Below are 14,625 nucleotides of genomic sequence, written 5' to 3' on the forward strand. Positions count from 1 at the left end.
CCATTATAGTAATTATAGAACTAGCAGTAGTTTGTCATTGTCATCACAGTAGTGGACCGAGTGCTTGCTGTGTGCTGGTCTTCATTCTAAGCGCATTACATGGATGAGCTTATTAATCCCCACATGACAAGCCTGCCACAGTGACACAGGCCCCCAAGCCAGAGTCTGTGGATTCAAATCCTGGTCCCAGCACTTAGAACCTATATGACCTTGGACAAACTACTTTAACCTCTGTGAGCCTCATTTTCCAACATTTACATGAGAGGATACCAAGAGGAAATTTATTTCTACAACAGCAATGAAATCTAATATGTCTTTTTCCTTAATTTTTTCCTACAAAAAACAATAAGCAGAAATAAACAATCTATGGCTGTTTTTCCTTTAGTGAAAATCTTGATGCAGCAATAATAATGAAGCAATTTAATGAAAGTACAGCAAGTTAAAATTAACAGGAATTGTTGAATTCTAAAATAAGTTTATGTGAATGTTCAGAAGTTCACATGCAACTTTTATCAAGTATTTCATTTATTTTTCCTTATATCAGGTGTCCCCACTCCCCTGGCCACAAACTGATACTGGTCTTGGTCTGTTGGGAACAGGGTTGCACAGCAAAGAGGTGAGCAGTGGGTAAGCAAGCCAAACTTCATCTGTATTTACAGCCACTCCCCATCGCTCACATTATCACCTGAGCTCCACCTCCTGTCAGATCAGCTGGGGCATTAGAGTGTCATAGAAGCAGGAACCCTAACATCAACCGCATGTGAGAGGGATCTAGGTTGCAAGCTCCTTATGAGAATCTAATGCCTGATGATCTGTCACTCTTTCCCATCACCCCCAGATGGGACAGTCAAGATGCAGGAAAGCAAGCTTGGGTTCCCACTGATTCTACATTATGGTGAGTTGTATAATTATTTCATTATATATTACAACGGAATAATAATAGCAATAAAGTGCACAATAAATGTAATGCACTTGAATCATCCCAAAACCATTCTCCATCCCAGTCCGTGGAAAAACTGTCTTCCATGAAACCAGTCCTGGTGCCAAAAAGGTTAGGGGCTGCTGCCTTGTATCATATGGGAAACTAGCTCCACACCTAATTTACCATTTTAGTAACACAGAACAAATTCATCACATTTGTGGTTACCCTTTCTTGTATGTGTATTGTATCATGCCCATATGGGCTGAGCTGTGTCCCCATAAAAACAAAAGATGTTCAAGTCTTAACTTTCAGTACCTGTGAATGTGACAATTTGGAAATAGGGTCTTTGCAGATGATCTAGTTAAGATGAGGTCATTGGGGTAGACCATAATCCAATATTACTGTGTCCTTATAAAAAGGGGAAACTTGGACACAGAGACAGACACACAAAGAGGAAGACAGGAAAGATGATGTGAAGACACAAGGAACCATGTATAGGCCAACGAACATCTGAGACTATCAGAACATGAGAGAGGGAATGGGACAGGTTCTCTCTCACAGCCTTCTGAAACAACCAACCCTGCCAATATACTGATGTTGGACTTCTAGCCTTAGAACTCTGATACAATACATTTATGGGGTTTAAGCCACCTGGTTTGTGGTACTTTGTTACAGCAGCCCCAGGAAACTAATATGCAGGTTGTAGATGAAGTTGGCCCAAGATTGCAAAGTGTGGCTGGAAGCTTAAGAATCCTCAGAGTTCCAGCAACACACACATATGTGACTCTACACTGTGTGAAATGGTGCGAAGAACCTGCAATTTAGATGAGGATATGGACTACACCCACCTAAAATACTAAAAATAATGTCGTACATTTGCTTAAAACACTTTGTACATGTTATACTTCACTTTTTCTTCACAACTACACTGAATGAAAGAAGGGAGCCTTGGTATCTTCATCTTATTGACAAGGAACCTGAACGTTGACTGTTTTGGCCAATGTCACATATATACATGGCAGAGCAAGTACTGGTACCAAATCTTTTCTAGGAAAAATGAATGCAATCATGAATATTTTAACTTGGAACAATGGTGGCACTTTAAAAGTAGTTCTTCAAGTGACTCAAGGAAGGACAAAAATAACATCACATAGACTGAGTAGGCTGAGGGGTTCTGTGATCCAGGTAAGCTGGAATAAATCAGAAGAAACAGGTAGAAAAAGTAACTCTTGAAGGAAGTGATAGAAATAGGCCAATAGAAAGAAAAGAGGCTTCATGATGAATAAAAAGAATGGCAAAAAAGAAAAGGATAAATTATGTGGAAAGCCTAAACAAACATTAAAGGGAAGCCTTCAACTGAATAAGAAGTACAGAAAGGGTTGTAACAGCATGTGGGCTTGAAGTAAGATTGGGGACTTTTAGCTGGGCTGATGAAGGGGTTGTCATGGACAGGACAGACAAACAGTTACCACTGACAGTTTTTGAGCAGGGTTTGCTGTGGTAAAGGAAGCTGTTCTAGTAGCTGTGTTAAAATCCGTTTAGTGGCAGAGCAACCCAGGATTGTGGTCGATATAGTAAGGGACTTTGAAAAACTGATTAGGACTGAAAATAATGACCCCATATAGATGCTTTAAGTCTTAGCTACCAGCAAGACATTATTGACACTTTTCTTCCCTCACCCCCCCTATTTCTGGACATACTGGTCATCTTGGTATTCCTTGGTGGTGGAGGTGTAGAGGCAGAGTTCCTTTGTTCCAGCCTCAGTATCTTACACTTGTTACCTCTGCTTAGTAGAGAATCTTTGCAATTAGCTCCCCAACTTCATCTGTGTTTTTGCTCAAATGCTACGTCTTCAAGAGGTTTTGTTGACCATCCTATGTAAATACATATATATGTATTTATTATATATATGTTTTTATTATATATATTACACTTAATGATTGTCTGTCACTCCCATTAATAATTAAGCTCCATGAGTCCAAAGACATTTTAAATACTGCTCAGAGTTTTATTTCTGGAGCCTGGCACAGAGATTAGCATAAAGTAGGGAGTCACTAAATATTTGTTGAACAAATAAAAGAAAATCCCAACTTATTCCTTAATTCAATTAATGGTATTCCCCCCAAAACCCTTTCGATCCATCTTCACTGCCACTTCCCAGTATCCATCACCAGAGTGGTACACACTGTCATGTCAAATTAAATTAATGCAAGAGCTATCCAACTTCTCCCCACTGACACTCACACCCTAATCCAACTCACAACCCCACAGATAATCTCACCAAAACACAAATCACATCAAGTTCCCAGCTCCTACCTAAAACACTCTCCATTGTTCTTATGAGGAAAACCAAATTCTTCACGTGGCCAGCAAGACCCTGTGTGGACTGGCCCCAGCCAAGAGGTCCAGCCTCACAGTAGCTCTTCTCTCCCCTTGACCCTCCTCAGTTACTTGATTTCATTCTGTTCCCTTCTGTAAAGGGCCTCTGCACAAATGGCAGTTCTCTCTGCTTTCTGGAACACTTTTCTTCCTACTCTATCTCACATTCTCCTACTCACACTTCAGATATCAATCAAGTGTCACTTCCTCAGGTTCCTATTATATAAGCCCACAAAATTGTACTGTTCTATTCAGAGCATTTACCTCTGGTTGTAATTATACATAATTATTTGTTGTTGTTGTCATGTGTATATTTTATTAGTGATTGCCTTCCTCCTATACTCTTCACTCCATGATAATGCAGACCAGGAATTTTTTGCTCATTATTGGATCTCTGGGATCAAGAATAGTGCTAGGTACATGGCTGACACTGAACGAATATTTGTTGAATAAGTGAAACCCAAGAGCTAGAGGTCACTGTCAAATACACAGATAAAAAATTTTTCCACTAATACCAAGGTAAAGCTGAAGGCAAAGATATTAGTGAAAATCTGTAATAGGACTTAGAGCTATTATTAAATCAGAAGCAGAGCGGAGGAACCCAGGACAATGCAAACTGTAACAGTGCTAATAATGGGACCAAGAGAGTCTGTTTAATTAGGGAACTAGATAAGAACTAGTTCAAATAATTTACTGACACCAGGTAGTTATGACTTAGGTAGTGACAGTAACTAGGTGAAAGGTTACATTTACATATCCTATTAACAGGTCCTTGACTCATCATCAGTCTGCTCTGGAAACATCTATCTGTGCAGAGAAACCATTAAAACTTTCCTTGGCATTTTCTATTATAAAAATTCTGCAAAAAGTCCTTAGTTCCCTGGAAAATGTTTTAAAGACATTTCACTGTGGTCGATTAGGCATACAGTCATAGCTAAGTGAGGCAGGGGCCACAGAGGAAATGGCATATAATAAAAAGAACCACTTCGCTCTGATTAAAGTTACTCATGTGCAGCTTGAGAAAACGTACCCACTAGAAAGCTTTGAGCACTACAGGGTATCATGGGTTAAAGGACAAGGCCTAATTTTTTTTTAAGCCTCATTGTTACTGCTTTATTCTGAAAACACGAGAACCAATATAATTCTAAATTCTCCCCAGGGAAAGAAGGAGTTTATTAGTTTACTTTTATTTCCTTATTTCAGACTTCTTTTAAAATAAGATGTAGCATTGATGAGCATGAAAAAAAAATCTAATATTGTTTCCATTCATTGAAACCCATCAGTGACTCATGCAATAAATAGCAAGTCTCCTGGTTTTGTTTCTGAAGAGGGCACACCGACAGTTTCAACAGCATACTCCAGTTTTACTGGAAACAGTTTTCAAAAGATGACTTACCACACCCTGCCTGAGAAAGGACAGCATGAAACTGGGGAAAATTCTGATCTTCAGAAATACAACAGACAACGAGTATTTCCAATTTCATGCTGTTTATATGAAGAGAATGGAGGCACAAGGCAAGACTAGCCTGAAGCACAGGTAAGAACTGTAGCAAATAAAAGAGAAAGGAAAAATGAAAGCACACTGAACAAGTGACTTTACCAGATTTAGAGGGGCTGAGGAAGGGGGATTTGGGGGAGACAACCAGCCTTTTCTACCCCTACAGAAATAAGATTTCAAAATTCACAATTAAAAGAAAAAGACATTTAACAGAGTAATGGTTTTAACCTAAATGGAGAAAAATCTCACTAGTTAACAAATGCCTGCTTTATGCAAGGGACTCTACCTTTACACAAAACCTAATAGCACATGACTTCGACTCTCCCAGAATTTACTGAATTTGAAAGGAATGTCTATGAAAATAAGGCTTTGTTGATGGAATTATGTAAATAACAGGTATGCATATAACCTAAAAAAGTTTTCTTTCAACACTATAGAAGCCTCCAATTAAATGCAACAATTATCATGTTATTCAAAATTAATATCTTCATAAAAGTTCCCTTCAAAAGAGTTCTAAAAGGTAGCAACCCTGACAGGTTCTGGGTGCTATGTATTTAAGTGCTTAAAAATAATAAATTCAATCTTTAAAATATTCTAAACTTCAGATTTTTAAAAGCTTGAATTAATCTTTATATAAGTAAAATTTTACTGCACTACAAATGAGTACTATTTTAAAACAAACTTACTTTGGCATAAATAAGTGAAATTCTCAATATATGAAATTTATGATAAGGCATTTTCAGCCACGGAAAAAGCAGGTAGTAGTATGATTCTTCCATAAGGGCCTCAGACTTTACTTTTATTTATTTCTACCACTGTTTTTGTTTTGCTTATGTTGTACATGCAGCAGTGAACTGTATACTCAATGCAGGTAAAAACTGTCCTTTGTTATTGCAACTGTTGGCTGGACCTATCATTCTCTGTGCATTTGCTTCCCAGTACTTGTGGTCCACACTCTCCACAAAATGAGCTTCTCCTATCTGAGAGGGAAGCAGATCTGCTGCTTTGATTGTTTCTTGGCATTTCCCCCTAATTCTGCGGTGTCATTTAAAGTTGTATTTTAAAGTATTATGTTTTCTATTTTTTGAGTCCAGTTCCCTCCTTTCTTGAAGCTATCCTCTTAAACTCCTGAACAAGAGCCATCTGGAAATCTTGTTCCTGTCCTCCATCCTTTCTGTGAGTACATGCCAGCATAGCTGGGTTGCAGCAGGCACTGCCTAGGTGCTGCTGGACTGGCTATGCTCCAGACCCTCACTGTGTTTTTGTTTGTTTGTTTGTTTTCTTTTCTTTTTATTATACTTTAAGTTCTAGGGTACATGTGCACAACGTGCAGGTTTGTTACATATGTATGCTTGTGCCATGTTGGTGTGCTGCACCCATCAACTCTCACTGTTAATATGCAACTCTTGTCCTTTTGTGTTAAGCATGGTTAACAGACGAAGCTCAAGACTGTTCAGAAGTTCAAGCTCCTTTGGGCACAGATCCTAATCTCACAGTCACACACGATTTGAGTAATGCCATTTATATGTAGAACTTCTGCTGCCACATGTTCCCAGTCTGCCCAGTCTCCAAATTGACAGTGTAGATACTTTTCCACTTCTTTTCCCCAAGAGGCCTGAACTAAGTACTGTATAGGTTATCCAAACAGAAATATTTTCTTTGTATTTAAAGGGACTCCTATGAATCTAACATGAAGCCAAACATCATTTTTATGCTGTCAAAATCAACAACTTCTACTGTCTCTACTCACTTACCAACACAAACAAAATTTGTAGCTTTAAACCAGCAATGTCCAATAAAACTTTCTGCAACAATGGAAATTTTCTATATCTTCTCTGCCCAGGACCGTAGCAACTAGCCTCATATGGGCTATTAAGCATTTGAAATGTGGCTAGTGCAATGGAGGAATGGGTTTTTAAAATCTTATTCCATTTTTAATTAATTTATACTTAAATTTAAACAGACAATATGGCTAGATTGCTCTCAATAATTAAGGGTCTGAGATTTTTACCCTACTTGCAGGCTAACGAAATTAATGTGCCACAGTTTCATGACGATGCTGGAAGAAAACAGCAAATTCTAGGGTCAGAAACAAAGGACTATACTACTCACAAAAATATCAGTAGCAGTAGTATCAGCATAGTTGTGCCAATCTCCTGAAACTCAGTTCCCCCCATGTGATGTGAAGTGGATACTCAATGCATTGTCAGAGGGGAACCCTGAGCTTAGGGTTCTTGAATATTTTAAACTGGACAGTAAAACCTACCTGCCCTTTGCTTCGGAGGGAAAGAATACCTCTATCTTCCAAAACGATCTACTATACAAATATCTTTGAGAAGACAGTCTGGGATGAAAACAGTAAGTGCCTTTGCTCATAAGACATGCAAAAGTCTGAGTGACTAATGGAGAATTGAATCCCAACATAGCGGTATCATACATATCCCTGAAATCCACTCATCTCCCTCCTCCTTGAATACCTTGCTTTTAGCCACACTTCTTCCTATGACCATGGTAAGCTTCCAAATGGTTATCCTTCTTCCACCACTGCCTCCTCCCACTCATTCTCTATACAGTAGCTAGACTGCATCTTGTAACACAAATCTCATCTTGTTTCAGTCTTCAATGTCACCCACTGTCCTTAGGATTAGGCCACCCCTCCTTAGCAAGTTTCACAAAGCCAGCACTTCCCTTGCTTGTCCGTTTAAGGTTTATGCCTTTAGTCACATTAAACTCCTCTCATGTTCTTACATGTAGAGGTCATAAAGTGGAGCCCTAGGTTGAATTCCAACTACATATTTGTCTGGTTTGGCCCATAGAACAGTTTTTAAAACATTTGGGCTATTTCATATTTGGGAGATTTCATATTTATAAAATATGAATTTCAAGCTCCTCTTTAGAAATCAAGGCATCTGGCAACACTTGGCCTGCATCCCAACCTGACAATACTTGGCTGAAACTGAGTATCTACTTTTCCCTTTAGACAGTCTGGATTCTCCAGATTGCCACGCATCTCCCTCCTGCTCTTAACCTATGTATTGTTTTACATTTTCTGCCTGACTTCCATTCTAAGGCATCATGCTCCCTTTGGTCTCTTTCAATCTTCCCACTTCTTCAGCTGCTAACTACCACTCATGCTTCAGGTCTTCGTGTATTCATGCCACTAGGAAGTTTTCCTTCACCATCACCAACCCTATTAGGATGAGATGATGCACTGTGTGACATTCACCTATCCAGGACCCTGCCATCCCATCATATCTTCCGAGGTTCTCTGCACTACCCTTATCATGGCATGAATCACATGGCATTATAATTATTTTAAATTTTGTTTCTAAATTTATAAGTCTCTGTTTATAGATCTGCATCCCGCTCTACACCTTCAAGTCATAAGAAAGTGACTACAACTGTCTTGTATACTATTGTATGTCAGTGCCTAGGAAAAAGCCAAACATATAGTGTGGGCTGAATAAACACTTGTTGCATAAATGAATGAAACAAGTTAGCTGAAGAAAGGCCACTTCAAAATATTGGGGAAGAGTGTATTTACATTTTTATATATGTATTTATTTTTAAAATGTGGACCACTGAAATTCCATTCCTTCCCCCTCTCCCCCTACCCTGGAGAAACTAAAATAACTACTTGAGTCGTAGAGCAATAGCTATATACTGGCAATGTGCTAAGAACCACATGTGGATTAGTTCATTTAATGCTGACAACAGTCCTTTCAGGTTAGTACTTCATTATTCCCATTTTGGAGAGTTAAACCATTCAGCCCTCCAAAAGGGATAAGATGAAGGCCTTATCCCTTTTGATAAGATGAAGGCCTTATTCTCCACAACACTACTGTAAATTGTAGGGATGCATGATGACTTAAATTTCTGCCAGGAGACCTGAGAGCACATGACACCAACAGCAACTTCATTCACAGCCCGTCTTTTGAGCTACTTGTATGGTTTTAATAATTAGCTTTCACATTCAAATGGTAAAGAAAGTTCTTATACACACAAGAAGCTTTCATGGCTATTATACCAAATGACACAGCTTCCAGGGCAGTAACAAGAATCTTTAATCTCATTTCACAAATAGAAAAACAAAGGTATGGAGCAATAAGGCCAAGTGTAAAGTTAACGTTACGTCCCTCAGGCTGCCCCTCAGCCTGCCATGCCTTAATGTGAGAGTCCAAAGCCCTCAAAGCACGGTATGTAAAGCCTAATAAATTCTGCACATAGCAGATAAATAAATTCTTCCTAGGAGGAAGAAAGAATCAGAGATGTCACTGAGTCAAAAAAGTACAACCCAGGCAGAAAGTCAAGATCCCTGGTCAATCTTTTCCAGGTGGAATTCTTGCTCATTCTTTGCCCCAAAACACACACACACACACACAAAGTTTTAAAAACAAGCTAAATTCTAAGAGTTTTTTTTTTTTTTTTTTTTTTTTTTTTGAGACAGGGTGTCTGTCTGTGGCCCAAGTTGGAGTGTGGTGGCATGATCACAGCTCACCGCAGCCTCATCCTCCCAGGTTCAAGAGATCCTCCCTCTTCAGCCTCTTGAGTAGCTGGGACTACTGACATGCACTACCACATCTGGCTTTTTTTTTTTCTTTTAATATTTTTTGTAGAGAGAAGGTCTCACTATGTTGCTGGTTCAAACTCCTGAACTCAAGCAATACTTCCGCCTAAGCCTCTCAAAGTGTTGGGATTACAGGCATGAGTCATCACACTTAGTCTCACCAAGTCTTGTAACTTTTAAAGTCAGATTTCCAGAGACACTTCAGGACCCACCAGGCCTTTAAGCGTTCAAGTTCCAGCTTATTAAAAATATTACATTAAATATCTGTATATTTTTCTAGGCATTATAATTTCCTTCCTGAAGGAGTTGAGAAAAAAACTATATGTGGGCACCACAATTTTATTGACGTGTTGAATGAAGTTAGAATTAAAATGTCTATAGCTTTTAACATTTGATTAACACATCATACATGTGTAGAATGCTTTCCTAAGCTTTCATTCTAAAAACACATAATTCATTTTATTTCCAAGTGCACCTTGATGAAGTAGAAGCACATGGCATTTTATTTTCGAAAGCAATGTCTTAGCAAACTTGTTATTTCTTCCAATCTATTGTGTAAACTCACCAAATGATTATTTATTTATGTATTTATTTATTATTTTTTGTGTTTTTATTTTTTGAGACAGAGTCTCACTCTGTCACCAGGGCTGGAGTGCGTGGACTGATTTCAGCTCACTGAAACCTCCACCTCCCAAGTTCAAGAGATTCTCCTGCCTCAGCCTCCCAAGTAGCTGGGATTACAGGCGCCCGCCACTATGCCCAGGTAATTGTTTGTATTTTTACTAGAGATGGGATTTCACCATGTCGGCCAGGCTGGTCTCGAACTTCTGACCTTGTGATTTGCCCGCCTCGGCCTCCCAAAGTGCTGTGATTACAGGCATGAACCACCGCACCCGGCCAAATGATGATCTTAAAGGGCCTTTGATAATGCATTCTTGACCTCATTCTACTTGCCATGTATAGTCATTAGAAGACTGTTCATATAAAAATATGAAATAAAACTATATAGTCTTTAAGTTACACTGGAAGGCCCTTTCGGACAAGGAACATACTCTATATCTTTACATCTTTAAAGCACGTAGCAGAGTGCATAGCACAATGAAAATGCCTATCAAGTCAGGAATGCAGGAACGACAGGGCTTACCATTTAATATCAATTCTAAAACTGATTATTTATTTTTGAGACAGGGTCTCGCTGTGTCACCCAGGCTGGAGTGCAGTGTTATAAACACAGTTCACTGCAGCCCTGACTTCCTGTAAAGCTGATTTTTTTTTTAGGCCATTTACTTGCTTCATAAAGTAAACATAGAATGGCAAGAACTATGTTTTTTGTGCCTGTGATTATAAACTGAAAATTTACAAACAATATGTCACATGTTATTTGAGCTAAATGTCTGATTTTACCAAAATGAAGGCATCCTTCCTGTATTATTAGAATTAGCAGTAAATTTAAGTTTGCACCTAGAATAGAAAAGAGATTGTAAAGAATGTAAAACATCTGAAGCAAACAAAGTCCAATAAGATCTTCCTTCTATTTAAATTTCTATGACAGCAAACGCACAGGATGTAAGGTCCATAGCTTGGTACACAGGGATTGGTGGGGACGAGACGATTTCAACTCTGAACCCTGGTAACCAGCTCCAGGAACACACGCCTTTCAGCCCCGCAAAGCTACTGACCAAATCTCCCAGAGAGATTATCACATCTCAGCCAAAGGACACGAACTCAGACGATCAGAACACAGGACCTGCCATCAGGCAGCTGCACGAGACAAGAGACCGTGCTCAAAATCACGTAATAACCTAAGTCATCCCAAGGGAGCCCCACAACTACCCTCAGCTGCGGGCAGAGCTGACGCATATTTTGCAGATGACAACACAGAGGTTCCGATGGGGCGGGTCCCAAGGCCACACAGCTGGGAAGGTGACTGAACCTAGACTTAACTAGTATCCCAAGTGGTGGATACTTCCCATTCTGCCTGGGCGATCGCGCTTCGCCCTCGTATTACACTCCGAGGCTGGTAAAACGGCAGGAAGAGAGCAAAGCTGGGCCAGGACGGGAAAGAAAGAAGGGAGGGAATTTCCACTGCTTCCCGGCACTCGTCCCCACTCCACACCCCAGGTTGCTACTCCGCGGCGGCCTCTACTTCCCCAAACTAGACTCAAGGGTGGGCAGAGGACCAAGGAGGCTTTCTAGGCGTCACGGAGAGTTCTCCAAGTTGGGGGCAGAAAAGGCGAATGAACAAATCGTACCCCCTAGGGTGAGGGCACAAGGAGAAGTGCGGAGGTGAGAAGGACAGGAGGGGAGGGCGACCCCTCACAAACTGACCAGGGACTTAATAATGATGGTGAAGTGTGGTGAGAGAGGTTGGGGAAATGCGAGAATGGCTCAGTCCCCCAAAATCCTCCCTGGCCACAGCGCTGAATCCCCGCCCCATCCCCCCACCCCCGACCCGGGCAGCCCGAGAGAAAAAGCAACAACCTCCTGGGGCACCAGGAATTGGTGGCAGCAGGATCCCGAGCCTGGGCCCCCTTTCGCACCCCCACCCTCACCCTTGCTCTGCCCGCCTCGCAGTGGCAGCGGCGGCGGCAGCGACACCAACCTGCGCGGCCACGGGCTCTGTCCGGGACGGAAGCCGGAGCCTGCGGGCGGCGGAGCGGCGGGCGGAGTTAGTTGGAGGCTCCGGCTCCCTGGGCGGGGACAGCCTGAGCACGCGGCGGCAGCGGCAGCGGCGGGGGCTCCCGCCCTTCGGCGAGCGCGAGGCCCAGCCGGGTCTGCCGCTCGCCCTCGACTCCTGGGGCAGCTCTCAGTCCCTCCCCAGGGCGACTCCCGGGCCGGCCCCGCGCTCGCCTCGTCCACGCCGGCTGCCCCTGCTCTGCCCTGCCTCTTTGGGCGGAGGGGCTGCGGGGCTTGGGAACTGGAGCCCCGGCGAGTCCCAGCGACTGCGCGCAGCTTCCCGGGGTTTCCCTGCGGGGGTCGCGTGTGCTGGGTGTCAGAACTCACGTGCGGGCCAGAGGTAGCCAAGAGCTGTAACTCTTGCCCAAGTGCTTCGGGGAGGGGAGTGAAGGCCCGGCCTGAAAGTCTCTGACCCTCCCGAGTCTCGTGTCCCTAGAAGCAGCCCTGCGAGGTGGCCACGACAGCTGCCCGGAGACAGGCAGAGGAAAATGTCCGACTCTCCCTCCGCCCAGCCTCGGGCCAGGAGAACGTTTCCCAAGAGAAGGAAGGACCCGTTGACCCCCAGCCGTTGCTCCAGCCTGGATACCTGGCTGAGTGCATGGAACTGGAAGGGACGGCAGAGCACCGGGGCTGAAGGCATGGGAAATGTGCGATTTCTATTCACACCACCCCCCTGCCCGGCCCCTGGATTCAGGCCACCTCGCTCAGGTCTGCGCAGTGCTTCCCAATTCGCACCTCCGACCGGAGGAGGGAGGTGGGTATCCCTTTCTTAGCCTGGCTTCCCGCCTCCATCTGTATCCCTTTCTGCGAAACCTTTTTAACCTGCAGAGTGCCCAGCGCGCACACAGCCGATCACTTCGCCCCTAAACTGCGGGCAGGGAACTCTGGAGATACCCACATCCCCAGCCTCACGCCAAAGCAGGAGAAAGCAGGGAGCCGCGTGTGGGGTGGTGGGGGCGGGGCTGGAGAGTTCCAGTAGGAACCTTTTATACCCAAGAGGCATGATGATGTGTAGTACTGACCCTATACACAAATTGATATGCGTTTAATTGAGAGCAGGTGTTTGCCAGGGTCTCTCTCCGTCTGCAGGTAACCGTCTGAGTGCGTTCACTGTGCCTCTTCCATCCCCAGCGCCAGCCCAGCCGCCTCTCTTTCTCCCAGAGTCCCATCCTCCTCTCCCTCACGCTCTCCCATCCCAGCTCCCTGCAGCGCGGGTCCCGAGCTGCTCCAGATCCCCGGCACCCAGCTCTGGTCTTTCCAGACAACTCCTCTTCAGAACCCGGTGTAGTAGCGGGGAGGTTGGGAGAAGGGACACTGAGGAAGATAAAGAAGGAGAAGCCAGTGGACTGGGAAGAAGGTAGGAAAGTGCGAACCGAAGGGTACGTGGGAGAGGAGCTGTGGGAAACGAGGCAAAGCCTTCAGGCTCTAGGTGGATTCCCAGAAAGAAAATCAGTTTCTTCATAGGGAAACCACGGATGCTCGCTGTAGACCGATTGGAAAATCCCAACAGAATTCCTAGCGAGCAGTGGCGAGACTGGTCAGGGCCTAGAGCATGCGTCCACGAACTCCATCCACTTCCCAACCCAAATTCCAAGGCAGGCGGATGACCCTCATTCTGGAAACTGATTCTGACAAGTTGCGAGAAGACACGGAGCTGGGTCTGTTTAAGGATCCCCGGGCTGTTCTTCATCTTTAGACATCTCCTAAGTCACTTTATGTCTTCCCGCTGGTCTGGGTTACTAAGGAAAGCAAGCACTTGAGACCCTCCCTCAAATACGTCTCTCTTTCTCTCTTCTTTCTTTCTCTCTCTCTCTCTCTCTCTCTCTCTCTCTCTCTCTCTCTCTCTCTCTCAGTGTGTGTGTATGTGTTTGTGTATGTGTGTGTGTGTGTGTGTGTGTGGTGAGAGAGAGAGAGAGAAAAAAATGTGGAGAGGCAGGAGTTCTAGCCTATGGTGTTTTATGGTTTCTTTCTTTCTTTCCTTCTTTCTTTCTTTCTTTCCTTCTTTCTTTCTTTCTCTTTCTTTCTTAGTTCAATTCAGTTCACTGTTGTGCCAAGATGATTTTCTTGTTTAGTGGTGACTATATTTTTGCCTTAAAAAATGTGGGAGGGTAGTTGGGACAACGCTTCTAAACGTAACCTGATGGTAACCTCTCACACCTTCAAGATCCTGGTTGGCACAGCCAATTTTAGCTGTGCTGTCGGACACCCAGTAGTGCACCCCACCTCAGAGCCTCAGACTTACAGCCTCGGGGCATTCCATTCTGTGTGCAGTCCAGCTTGGGCAGTGGAGCCAACCACTTCCCCTTAGGTAAGGAGAAGCCTCCCTTTTCACTCTCCTCAGGGCTCCACCCCACCTGAGGTTGTCTCTGCACTCTGTGTCATTACAAAACTAGTCCTTAGTGTCCCAGTTTTACTTTCAAAAATACTACATCCAATTTAATTAAAAAATCTCTTTCCCCTCCCCCTGCTTGTTTCCCCTAATGCTCAAAAGGCTAGGCCTTTTGAAAGGTCAAAAGGGTAGAAATTTCTCCTTTTCTTCCCATCAAAAGAAAAATAGTCCTTGAAAGAATCTTATTAAACTTA

At 43.2% G+C, this 14,625-nt stretch overlaps 1 protein-coding gene across 1 annotated transcript in view; it reads right to left on the reverse strand.

Annotated features, from left to right (window-relative positions):
- PAM (peptidylglycine alpha-amidating monooxygenase) overlaps positions 1 to 12,190 on the reverse strand; it is a 286,853-nt gene extending 274,663 nt beyond the window's left edge. The window contains exon 1 of the mRNA XM_030927005.1: positions 11,969 to 12,190. The gene's annotated coding sequence lies outside the window, so the exon portion shown is untranslated. The remainder of the gene's footprint in view (positions 1 to 11,968) is intronic.
- Between the last annotated feature and the right edge of the window lie 2,435 nt (positions 12,191 to 14,625).

The sequence above is a fragment of the Rhinopithecus roxellana genome, chromosome 3, assembly GCF_007565055.1.
Source record: "Rhinopithecus roxellana isolate Shanxi Qingling chromosome 3, ASM756505v1, whole genome shotgun sequence".
Classification (NCBI taxonomy): Eukaryota; Metazoa; Chordata; class Mammalia; order Primates; family Cercopithecidae; genus Rhinopithecus; species Rhinopithecus roxellana.